General features: G+C 40.0%; 1 pseudogene; it reads left to right on the top strand.

Moving 5' to 3' along the window:
* Window positions 1-5,507: 5,507 nt before the first annotated feature.
* On the top strand, window positions 5,508-6,445 carry LOC131837836 (olfactory receptor 2AP1-like; annotated as a pseudogene).
* The last annotated feature ends 7,238 nt before the right edge of the window (window positions 6,446-13,683 follow it).

Here is a 13,683-nt window from a genome sequence, read left to right as displayed (position 1 = left end):
AAAGAGAGATATGAAAAGTGAAAATATTCATAGAAATTACAACACCCATAAATAAAAATTATTGTTTTGGTGTTTGTTCTTCCAAATATTGCCCATAGTAATATGCAAGTGATGTGAATACTATTACCAATTGATTATAAAGGATATCACTCAGGAACAACCAAATGGAAGAGGTTCATGGGGCAAGGTATGGTGAATGGGAAGACATGGAGTTTCTGTGCCCTCTCCGGACACACCATCCTCCCAGCACTTCAATATGTTCACCAACTCAGAGTCTTCCCAAATCTCCTTGTTCAACTTTTTAATAGTGATTAATATCTATCCTCCCCCCACCATCCTGTACTACCCAGTGAACAGGGAATGGGGCTAAAGGTTTCAATCCTCTAGGCATGAGGTCTTTCTGACAATCAGCCACGTTCTGAGACTCTCTAGGGTCCCCACCCTCAGTCACCTCATTAGGATAAACTCAAGGTAAAAGACATTCCTTTTTTTTTTTAAGGATTTTATTTATTTATTTATTTATTTATTTATTTATAATGTGAGAGCGAGAGAATGAGCAGAGGGAGAGGGAGAAGCAGGCTCTCCACTAAGCAGGAAGCCCAACATGGGGCTGGATCCCAGGACCCCAAGATTGCGACCTAAGCCGAAGACAGATGCTTAACCAAAAGAGTCACCCAGATGCCCCAGCAAGAAACATTTCTATCAATCAGGAAATTCCATGAGTTATAGGAGCTCTGTGACATCTTTCTTCTGGTCTCCTCTTTATTGGTTCCCTTTAAGACAGGATATCCGAAAACTCTGATTCAGCTCCAGTCTGAATTAGTGGGAGAATAGAAATGAGCAAATCCCACTAAAGTGATAAGGGACAGCAGAAGACTATTACTTACCAAGAAAAGCCCTGGAAATTTTGTTATTTCTGTGAAATTCAGGATAGGACTTGGTGGTGAATAATAAAAAATGCAAAAAAAATTTTAAGATTTTATTTATTTATTTGACAGACAGAGATCACAAGAAGGCAGAGAGGCAGGCAGAGAGAGAAGGGGAAGCAGGCTCCCTGCTGAGCAGAGAGCTGGATGCGGGGCTCCATCCCAGGACCCAGGGATCATGACCTGAGCTGAAGGCAGAGACTTTAACCCACTGAGCCACCCAGGTGCCCCAAAAATGCAAAATATTTTATATTATTTTTTAATTATGTGGCCTTACAATCTTTATTCACCTCTAACAATATTTAGTACTGAAATCCCACTGTGATCATTAAGATATTCAAGTGAGGAAGAATGTTCCATGTCTACAGCTTCATTGGTTTTACTTCTCTGTGATTGTGAAGCCTGAAGCTGATGCAGATGTGAACATGAACCACTCTCTGAAGATTCCAGGTTGGTAACAGGGAGGGCAAGGGATCCAGAGCATTCTGTATCTCTCCCTGATTCATGATTCCAACTGTGGATTGCAAGCCATTAGTGGGTTATGGATTCAATTTAATGGGTTGCAACCAGCATTTGAAATGTTTTTTAATTTATTTTTTATTTTTTTGCAGCATAACAGTATTCATTATTTTTGCACCACAACCAGTGCTCCATGCAATCCATGTCCTCTATAATACCCACCACCTGGTACCCCAACCTCCCACCCCCAGCCCCTTCAAAACCCTCAGATTGTTCTTCAGAGTCCATAGTCTCTCATGGTTCACCTCCCTTCCAATTTCCCCCAACTCCCTTCTCCTCTCTAACTCTCCATGTCCTCCATGCTATTTGTTATGCTCCACAAATAAGTGAAACCATATGATAACTGACTCTCTCTGCTTGACTTATTTCACTCAGCATGTTTTAAATAGAATAAAGTAAAAAAAATATCACATTGTAACACATATATTAAGAAGTGTTCTATAAAACTTTTATTTAGGTTAGATATATATGTATGCCAGAAAATAACATAAAATGTAGAATGCATTATGGTCAAATATGCTTGAAAGCTACTGCCTTATAAATGTTTATAAGAAAAAGAAAAAGTCCTTAATAAATCAATAAGGACACTCCCACATAATGTGACTTTTCAAGCACACGAGTTCATAAATTAATAGAAACTTGAAATGCTCTACAAATGCTTAAACATGGAGTCTTCTAGAAAACATTGGAGCACAGTTTCATATACTTACCCCATAAAATTTCTATACCCACATAAACAAAATGTTTTATACATGATTTAGTGGATTCATATACATGGTAAATCCAATATAGGAATTATTGGATCCCTAGTTAAGAACTTCTGCTTTAAATATTTTGACATAAAATATAAATATGGGAAAGGATGGAAAAATAAAATAAGACTAAAACAGGGAGAGAGACAAACCATAGGAGGCTCTAAATTATAGAGAACAAACTGAAGGTTGCTGGAAGGGAGGTGGCAGTATGGGGTAATTGGGTGATGGGCAATAAAGAGGGCACTTGAGGTAATGAGCACTGTGTGTTAAAGGCAACAGATGAAAAACTGAATGCTACCCTGAAATTAACAATACACTATATATGAATAAATAAATAAATAGTAATACACTATATATTATCTAGCTTAAATTTAAATAAAACCAAAAAAAAAAAGTCTTTGGAGAAAGGCAATAAAAAAGAAGAAGAGGAAAGAGTAGGAGAAGGAGGAGAAGAAGGGGAAGAAGGAGGAGGAGAAAGAGAATAAGGAAGAAGAAGAAGGAAGTGGAGGATGAAGAGGAGAAGAAATGGGCCGTGGAGGAAGAGGGGAGCATAAAGGACCACCCCCACATCACCTCCCACCCCCTTCAATGGCTATCCAGTGCTGCCAGAAGTACAAAGAATGCTCCACCTTACCTTGGCAACCCCTCCCCCACCAATGAAACATTTCTTGGACACCTCAGCTCTCTGCTTGGGTGTGCCTGCAACCACCTCCCCAGTGCAAATACCCATAATCTCTGATGGGTGGGGCTCTGCTGAGCAGGAAAGCAGTGGGGCAGGGTCCCATGGCTGTAGCTGGAAGCTAACAGCTTTCCTCTCACATGCTGGGGCTTAACTTGGGCATAGTCACATGTAGGGCAGTGGTGGACTCAGAACACCTCTTCCCTATTCTCTTGTGCTCTGGGGGTCTCGCTGCTGCTTCTGGGGAAGGGATCTGGGTATGAAATAGACAAGGGAAGAAAAGATCCTAAAATGTCCTTAGATTGTAATAGAATCTTCCTATCCTTATGGGAAAGAAAAACTCGAGATCTAAATATCCTGAATTAGTTTGAGTAAATAATGTAGATTTTTATTCTAATATATTATTTACTGAATCCTACAGAAGTATGTGGAATAGTTCAAAGGACAGAATGACAATCCTAATACACAGATCTTCTCATTCAAACATGGGCCTGAAGTGTCCACTGGGGATGAGAGAAGAACTGGTCCTTTTTGTGAATGGATAAAGAAAATGTGGTCCATATATACAATGGAATATTACTCAGCCATCAGAAAGAATGAATACCCAACTTTTGCATCAACATAGATAAGACTGGAGGATATTATGCTAAGTAAAATAAGTCAAGCAGAGAAAGTCAATTATATGGTTTCATTCATTTGGGGAACATAAGAATAACATGGAGGAAGGAAGGGAAAAATTAAGGGGGAATCAAAGAAAGAAATGAAACATGAGAGACTATGGACTCTGAGAAACAAACAAGGATTTAGAGGGGAGGGGGATGGAGGGATGGGTAAGCCCAGTGATAGGTATTAAGGAAGGCACATATTGCGTGGAACACTGGATGTTATATGCAAACAATGAATCATCAAAAACAAATGAAGTATTGCATGGAGCACTGGGTGTGGTGCATAAACAATGAATTCTGGAACACTGAAAAGAAATTTAAAAAATAAATAAATTTTTTTTAAAAAACTAATGATGGGAATGCAAGTTGGTGCAGCTACTTTGGAGAACAGTGTGAAGATTCCTCAAGAAATTAAAAATAGAGCTTCCCTATGACCCTGCAATTGCACTCCTGGGTATTTGCCCCAAAGATACAGATGTCGTGAAAAGAAGGGCCATCTGTACCCCAATGTTTATAGCAGCAATGTCCACAATAGCCAAACTGTGGAAAGAACCAAGATGCCCTTCAATGGATGAATGGATAAGGAAGATGTGGTCCATATACACTATGGAGTATTATGCCTCCATCAGAAAGGATGAATACCCAACTTTTGTTGCAACATGGCCGGGACTGGAAGAGATGATGCTGAGTGAAATAAGTCAAGTAGAGAGAGTCAATTGTCATATGGTTTCACTTATTTGTGGAGCATAACAAATAACATGGAGGACATCTTGGTTCTTTCCAAGAAAAAGAAATTAAAAATAGAGCTTCCCTATGTCCCTGCAGTTGCACTGTTGGGTATTTACTCTAAAGATACAGATGTAGTGGAAAAAAGGGCCATCTGTATCCCAGTGTTCATAGCAGCATGGCCACGGTGGAAACTGTGGAAAGAACCAAGATGACCTTCAATGGACAAATGGATAAGGAAGATGTGGTCATTATACACTCTGGAGTATTGTGCCTCCATCAGAAAGGATGAATACCCAACTTTTGTTGCAACATGGACGGGACTGGAAGAGATGATGCTGAGTGAAATAAGTTAAGTAGAGAGAGTCAATTGTCATATGGTTTCACTTATTTGTGGAGCATAACAAATAACATGGAGGACATAGGAAAATGGAGAGGAGAAGGGAGCTAAGGGAAATTGGAAGGGGAGATGAACCATGAGAGACTATGGACTCTGAAAAACAATCTGAGGGTTTTGAAGAGGCGGGGGTGGGAGGTTGGGTGAGCCAAGTGATGGCACATATGGCATGGAGCACTGGGTGTGGTGTGGTGCATAAACAATGAATTCTGTTACACTGAAAAGAAATTAATTTTTTTTAAAAGCCAATGATGTACTGTATGATGACTAACATAACATATTAAAAAAAAAAAAACGGTTCTTTCTGGCATCAGGGGATTTATGGGACTCAGACCAGAAAGAAAATGAGAGACTGCTATAATTACATGACAAATAAAAATAGAAAGAGCAGAAAGACTAAGAAAAACAAATCTAAGAAGCATTAGGCAGTCAGAGGAAGTAAGGTGATGAACAGGATCAGTGGGAAGTAAAAAAAGTGAACACAGGGGGATAAAATTCATAACTATTCTGGAAGAAGGCAGCTACTAGAGGCACTCCTTTATTCACTCATTCCACAAACTTTTTGAACATCACCTTTAAGGAAGAGACTTGCTTCATGTTGGCACTGGGGACTGTACCATATGGGGAAATAAGAGCACAAACTTTTCTATACAGGGCAGATGGAACTGGAAAGGATCCAACACCATTCAAATGGGCCACTGGTCTGGGTCAGGTCATTGAAAAAGTTCACAGTCTATCACTTTGGGTTATCTTCACATTTTACCTATTTCAGAGCACCCCTTCCTTTCTCACCTTTTATTACTTTCACATTTTTACCTTCAGACTCAAAATTTTTCAACAATGAAAAATAAACCAGGTTGACTGAATATCCTGCTGGGTCTGACAGATGTCCCTGAACTCCAGGCAGTGGCCTTCTCCTTTCTGTTCCTTGCCTATTTACTCAGCATCATCGGAAATCTGACTATCCTCATCCTCTACCTTGCTGGACTCCCACCGTCAGACTCCCATATATTTCTTCCTCCAGAAATTCTCTCTTCTAGAAATGTCTTTCACAAACATCTTCATTCCCATAGTCCTGATCAGCATCACAACAGGGAATAAGTATCAGTTTTGCTGGTTGCTTCACTCAGTAATTTTTTGCAATATTCCTGGGGGCAAGAGAGTTCTACCTCCTGGTTGCCATGTCCTATGACTGCTATATGACCATATGCAAACCCCTGCATTACCTGACCATCATGAGGAGCAGGGTCTGCATCCAGCTGGTTCTCTGCTCTTGGCTGTCTGGGTTAATGGTTATTATACCACTAATCTCTCTGAAGAGTCAGCAGAACTTTTGTGCATCCAGCAGGTTGAATCATTACTTCTGTGACTATGAGCCCCTTTGGAAAATCTCCTGTTCAGATAAAAGCCTCATTGAGAAGGTTGCTTTTCTTACGGCATCTGTGACACTAGTAATCACTCTGGTGCTAGTGATTCTCTCCTATATGTTCATCATCAGGACTATTCTAAACCTCTCCTCTGTCCAGCAAAGGACAAAGGCCTCTTCCACTTGTTCTTCCCATATGATTATCATCTCCCTCTCTTATGGAAGCTGCTTCTTCACATACATTAATCCCTCAGCAAAAGAAAAAAAAAAAAAACACATTCAACAAGGGTGTAGTTCTACTCATTACTTCAGTCACACCTTTGAATGAATGAACACCTTCATTTACACCCTAAGGAACGAACTGGTAAAACAAGACTTCAAGGATATAGCCAAAAAGCTTGTGAATCTTTAAGGAATTTCAGAATTAAAGCATTAGTGGATGAGTTCTTACTATGCACAGAGCTCTCTACCAGTGACTATATGTCAAAGAAAGAGTTAAACTCCAGGCCAGTGAGAGAGACCTGGAAATAAATAAGTTAAAACCCATGAAGTGTTCATATAAAGAAATGATTCAGGCTTTATAGATGAAAAAGTAACCCAATCTGAGTTAAAAAGTCAATAATTGTTTTGGGGGATGCCATTTAAAGGAATGCCATTTAAACTGAGTCTTAATGAGTAGAAATAAGTCAAGCAAGCAAAAAGAGAAAAAGAGAAATTTGGATAGAAAAAAATTGTTGGTAGGAGCACAAAATTTCAATCCAACAAGATTGAGCAAATGTCATTAATTTCAATGATTTTTTCAATATTTTTAAAAGAGGGAAAAAGTTTGTTAAAATGATAGTTTTAGTTTTGAATTAAGTTAAATCTCATATTGCACAAATTAAAGGTCTACAGTGTCAAGGCATCTGGATTTGGGACAAGATCTATGAATTTATAAATCTTTACCACGTACATAGTAATTGATGTGGGACTAGAGGAAATATAGAAGAATAGAAAACCTAGAGAAATACAAATATAAAACTTTAAGAAACCTCCCAAAATTTAAATAGCAGAAGAGGCAGGCAGATGGTAAGAAACGTAATAGATCTGTGGAATTCATGGAAAGGGAAAATGTCTCAAGAAACATAGGTGGTTGGCAATGTCAAATGACTCAGAGAGCAATTAATATGAAGAATCAAAGTTTGAGAACTGGCAATTATGGTGTTGTTGATCTCAGCCATTTTCAGCAAATGTGGAAACTGGGGTGGGGTAGAAAGGAATCAGACTATATTAGGATACTGGTGGGTGGGAGCTGAAATGAAGAAAATGGTAAAATGGAATTTCAAGAGTGGAGAAATGAAAAGAAGAATAACCAAATTATGGTCCCTATAGTTTCTCATTACTAATATCTGTGTTTCCTCATTACTATCAAATCACAGTAATGGTTAGATACAAAGCCTATTTCAGGGCACCTGGATTGCTCATTGCAATGTCTGACTTGATTTCGGCTCAGGTCATGATCTCAGGATCATGAGATTGAGCCCTGTGTCAGGCTCTGCACTGACTGTGGAGCCTGCTTGAGAATCTCTCCCTCTCCTTCTGCTTTCCTGCTCCAACTCACACACACTCTCTCTCTCTCTCTTTAGAAAAAAAAAAAGACTCTATTCCACCTCTAACCTGTAAAGTCCAAGAGTGCAGATATAATATCTTCCTGCTCACACAATTTCATCTGTAATGCCAAACAATCATAGATGCTCAATAATTACTTGCTAGATGGATGAATAAATAATCTTTTCTTAGGTGGAAGAAAAGAAAAATGAAATCAGGTAACATGATGCCGCCAGTTTTATTTTTGTTTTTCAATATTTCCTTAGCAATTCAGGGTCTCTTCTGATTCCATACAAATTTTTGGATTATTTGCTCCAAATCTTTGAAAAATACCAGTGGAATTTTGATCAGAATGGCATTTAAAGTATAGATTTCTCTAGGCAGTATAGACATTTTAACCATGTTTATTCTACCAATCCAAGAGCATGGAATCATCTTCAATCTTTTTGTGTCTTCTTTGATTTCTTTCATGAGGGTTCTGTAGTTCCTCAAGTACAAATCTTTTGCCTCTTTGATTAGGTTTATTCCCAGGTATCTTATGGTTCTTGGTGCTATAGTAAATGGAATTTATTCTCTAATTTCCCTTTCTGTATTTTCACTGTTAGTGTATAAGAAAGCCACTGATTTTTGTGCATTGACTTTGTATTCTGACACGTTACTGAATTGCTGTATGAGTTCAAGTAGTTTGGGGGTGGAGTCTTTTGGGTTTTCCATATAAAGAATCATGTCATCTGCAAATAGAGAGAGTTTGACTTCTTCATTGCCCATTTGGATACCTTTTAGTTCTCTTTGTTGTCTGATGCTGTTGCTAGGACTTCTAATACTATGTTGAACAAGAGTGGTGAGAGTGGGCATCCTTGTCATGTTCCTGATCTCAATGGGAAGGCTGCAAGCTTTTTCCTATTGAGGATGATATTTGCTGTGGGTCTTTCATAGATAGATTTGATGAAGTTCAGGAATTTTCCCTCTATCCCTATACTTTGAAGCATTTTAATCAGGAACAAATGCTGGATTTTGTCAAATGCTTTTTCTGCATCAATTGAGAGGACCATGTGGTTCTTCTCTCTTCTCTTATTGATTTGTTCTATTACATTGATTGATTTGGGAATGTTGAACCATCCTTGTAACCCAGGGATGAATCCCACCTGGCCATGGTGGATAACCTTTTTAATGTGCTGTTGGATCCTGTTTGTTGGATCCTGTTGAGAATCTTAGCATCCATATTCATCAGTGATATTGGTCTGAAATTCTCCTTTTTGGTAGGGTCTTTGCCTGGTTTGGGGGTCAGGGTAATGCTAGCTTCATAAAAAGAGTGTGAAAGTTACCTGATTTCAAGCTTTACTACAAAGCTGTGATCACCAAGACAGCATGGTACTGGCATAAAAACAGACATATAGACCAGTGGAACAGAGTAGAGAGCCCAGATATGGATCCTCAACTCTATGGGCAAATAATCTTTGACAAAGCAGGAAAAAATATACAGCGGGACAAAAAGAGAGTCTCTTCAATAAATGGTGCTGGGAAAATTGGACAGCTATATGTAGAAGAATAAAACTCGGCCATTCTCTTACACCATACACAAAGATAAACTCAAAATGGATAAAAGATCTCAACATCCTGATACAGGAATCCATCAGAATCCTAGAGGAGAACATAGGCAGTAATCTCTTCAATATCAGCCACAGCAACTTCTTTCAAGATATGTCTCCAAGGGCAAAGGAAACAAAAGTGAAATGAACTTTTGGGACTTCATCAAAATCAAAAGCTTCTGCACAGCAAAGGAAACAGTCAACAAAACAAAGAGGCAACCCACGGAATGGGAGAAGATATTTGCAAATGACAGTACAGACAAAAGTCTGATATCCAGGATCTATAAAGAATTTCTCAAACTCAACACACACAAAACAGACAATCATATCAAAAAATGGGCAGAAGATATGAACAGACACTTCTCCAATGAAGACATACAAATGGCTATGAGACACATGAAAAAATGTTCATCATTGGACAAGATGGCAGGGAAGTAGGAGGAGACACCTTTCCAACTTGTACCCCAAAGTGAGCTGATTACCTACCAAAGAACTCCAGTCACCCATGAAATCAGCCTGAGATCAGAATTATACACATATACAGGGGGAGAAGACGCCAGCGGGCAGGTAAAGCAGAGTGAGAACGGCGACTGATATCGGAAGATAAACAAAAGGAGGAGGGAGCCACCAGAGGCGTCCAGTTGGAAAGTAATAGCCCAATACGAGTGAGAGTGCCCTACATCTGGGGACCAGCATTAACCTGGAGACTGGTTGAAAGTACTCCAAAAGAACAAAGGATCTCAGGAGGAAATTGTGGGAATGGGAAGGGCTAGGGACAGGGGCTTAAGTCCCCGGTCCCAGAACAGCCTCCCCTGGCGCTGAGGCAGAGAGAGTGCGGCAGAGAAACCAGCTCTTGGTCCCTAAGCCGCCAGTGCACACAAGAACGCGTGGGGTCCCTTTCCTGTGAGGGGATGGGAGCCACCCCAGGCAGCAGAATGCGAGAGCCCTGCTATAGAGCCTGAGATACTCCCCTGAGAGAGGTATAAAAGCTCAGCCAGTGCCCTTTGATACGCGCCATTGTTTCAGAGCCTGCACCAAACTCTCCCCCCAGAGAGGTGCGCGAAGGCCCAGCCTGGTGCTCTTGGACCTGCGCCCCGTTCTCAGAGCCTGAGACCCTCGCATGAACCTCAGCCTCCCCTGAAATTGGTGCGCTCAAGCCCGGCACTCTTAGACCCAGAAAGACCAGGCACTCCCAGCCCGGGCCAGCGGGAAAATCTCAGTGTGCAATCGCTGCTTGGAACCTCTCTGGTGGTCGGAGCCACCCAGACAACCGCCACTGCCTTGGATTTGGGTACAAGCAAAAGATCCTGCGTCGCCAGGACGGCGACATGGAACCTGCTCTGCCAACGGCCAAGGGGGAACTTATTTAGGCTCTGCAGCCATACTGAGGCTTCTCTCTGAGAGGGAGATCAGGGTGCGGTTTGTTTTCCTCTAAAACTACAAAAACCATCAAAAGCGGTCAAAGTGAGAAAATAAAAAAAGTGAACAACCATAAAAACTGCCAGAGAACAAAAGCCTGAAAAAAAAAAAAAAAACAGTTTCCTCAGAGCCCACCTCCTTGAGGTGGGCAGGAGGACTTAAATCAGGGAACATCATTGACTGAAAACCCACGAGGAAGGCCCCTAACCCAGAAAACAAACCAAGAAAGAAAAAAAAAAAAAGAGGAAAAAAAAAAAGGACTATAAGAGAACAACCAATACTTCATGAAAAAACTTTTATTATTCATTCATTCCCACTATTCTGGATATATATATATATATATATGTATATATATATATATATATATATATATATATATACATATATATATATATATAATTTTTTAAGCTAAACCATCACTGTGAGCTGTCCAGTACATCAAATTCCGTAATAACCTTCGACCTTAAATTTTTGATACATACACCTATGTTTTTCTTTTGCATTTTTTTTTAATTTTTTATTTTTTATAAACATATATTTTATCCCCAGGGGTACAGGTCTGTGAATCACAGGGTTTACACACTTCACAGCACTCACCAAAGCACATACCCTCCCCAATGTCCATAATCCCACCCTCTTCTCCCAACTCCCCACCCCCAGCAACCCTCAGTTTGTTTTGTGAGATTAAGAGTCACTTATGGTTTGTCTCCCTCCCAATCCCATCTTCTTTCATTTATTCTTCTTCTACCCACTTAAGCCCCCATGTTGCATCACCACTTCCTCATATCAGGGAGATCATATGACAGTTGTCTTTCTCTGCTTGACTTATTTCGCTAAGCATGATATGCTCTAGTTCCATCCATGTTGTCGCAAATGGCAAGATTTCATTTCTTTTGATGGCTGCATAGTATTCCATTGTGTATATATACCACATCTTCTTGATCCATTCATCTGTTGATGGACATCTAGGTTTTTCCATAGTTTGGCTGTTGTGGACATTGCTGCTATAAACATTCGGGTGCACGTGCCCCTTTGGATCACTACGTTTGTATCTTTAGGATAAATACCCAGTAGAGCAATTGCTGGGTCATAGGGCAGTTCTATTTTCAACATTTTGAGGAACCTCCAGGCTGTTTTCCAGAGTGGCTGCACCAGCTTACATTCCCACCAAAAGTGTAGGAGGGTTCCCCTTTCTCTGCATCCTCGCCAGCATCTGTCATTCCTGACTTGTTGATTTTAGCCATTCTGACTGGTGTGAGGTGATATCTCATTGTGGTTTTGATTTGAACTTCCCTGAGGCCGAGTGATATGGAGCACTTTTTCATGTGTCTCTTGGCCATCTGGATGTCTTCTTTTTTTTTTTTTTTTAAGATTTATTTATTTCACAGAGAGAGATCACAAGTAGGCAGAGAGGCACGCAGAGAGAGAGAGGAGGAAGCAGGCTCCCTGCTGAGCAGAGAGCCAGATGCGGGACTCGATCCCAGGAACCTGAGATCATGACCCGAGCCGAAGGCAGCGGCACAACCCACTGAGCCAGAAATGTCTTTTCATGTCCCTCTGCCCATTTTTTGATTGGATTATTTATTCTTTGGGTGTTGAGTTTGCTAAGTTCTTTATAGATTTTGGACACTAGTCCTTTATCCGATATGTCGTTTGCAAATATCTTCTCCCATTCTGTCAGTTGTCTTTTAATTTTGTTAACTGTTACCTTTGCTGTGCAAAAGCTTTTGATCTTGATGAAATCCCAATAGTTCATTTTTGCCCTTGTTTCCCTTGCCTTTGGCGATGTACCTAGGAAGATGTTGCTGCGGCTGAGGTCGAAGAGGTTGCTGCCTGTGTTCTCCTCAAGGATTTTGATGGATTCCTTTCACACATTGAGGTCCTTCATCCATTTTGAGTTTATTTTCGTGTGTGGTGTAAGGAAATGGTCCAATTTCATTTTTCTGCATGTGGCTGTCCAATTTTCCCAGCACCATTTATTGAAGAGGCTGTATTTTTTCCATTGGACATTCTTTCCTACTTTGTCAAAGATTAGTTGACTGTAGAGTTGAGGGTCGATTTCTGGGCTCTCTATTCTGTTCCATTGATCTATGTATCTGTTTTGGGGCCAGTACCAGGCTGCCTTGATGATGACAGCTTTGTAATAGATCTTGAAGTCCGGAATTGTGATGCCACCAACATTGGCTTTCTTTTTCAATATCCCTTTGGCTATTCGAGGTCTTTTCTGGTTCCATATAAATTTTAGAATTATTTCTTCCATTCCTTTGAAAAAGATGGATGGTACTTTGATAGGAATTGCATTAAATGTGTAGATTGCTTTAGGTAGCATAGATATATTCACAATATTTATTCTTCCAATCCAGGAGCATGGAACCTTTTTCCATTTCTTTGGGTCTTCCTCAATTTCTTTCATGAGTACTTCATAGTTTTCTGAGTATACATTCTGTGCCTCCTTGGTTAGGTTTATTCCAAGGTATCTTATGGTTTGGGGTGCAATTGTAAATGGGATTGACTCCTTAATTTCTCTTTCTTCTGTCTTGTTGTTGGTGTAGAGAAATGCAACTGATTTCTGTGCATTGATTTTATATCCTGACACTTTACTGAATAACTGTACAAGTTCAAGCAGTTTTGGAGTGGAGTCCTTTGGGTTTTCCACATATAGTATCATATCATCTGTAAAGAGTGATACTTTGACTTCTACTTTGCCGATTTGGATGCCTATAATTTCCTTTTGTTGTCTGATTGCTGAGGCTAGGACTTCTAGTACTATTTTGAATAGCAGTGGGGATAATGGACATCCCTGCCATGTTCCTGACCTTAGCAGAAAAGCTTTCAGTTTTTCTCCATTGAGAATGATATTTGCGGTGGGATTTCATAGATGGCTTTGATGATATTAAGGTATGTGCCCTCTATCCATACACTTTGAAGAGTTTTGATCAGGAAGGGATGCTGTACTTTGTCAAATGCTTTTTCAGCATCTATTGAGAGTATCATATGGTTCTTGTTCTTTCTTTTATTGATGTGTTGTATCACATTGACTGATTTGCAGATGTTG

The sequence above is a fragment of the Mustela lutreola genome, chromosome 8 (assembly GCF_030435805.1).
Source record: "Mustela lutreola isolate mMusLut2 chromosome 8, mMusLut2.pri, whole genome shotgun sequence".
NCBI lineage: Eukaryota > Metazoa > Chordata > Mammalia > Carnivora > Mustelidae > Mustela > Mustela lutreola.
This window is presented reverse-complemented; position numbering and strand designations above follow the sequence as displayed.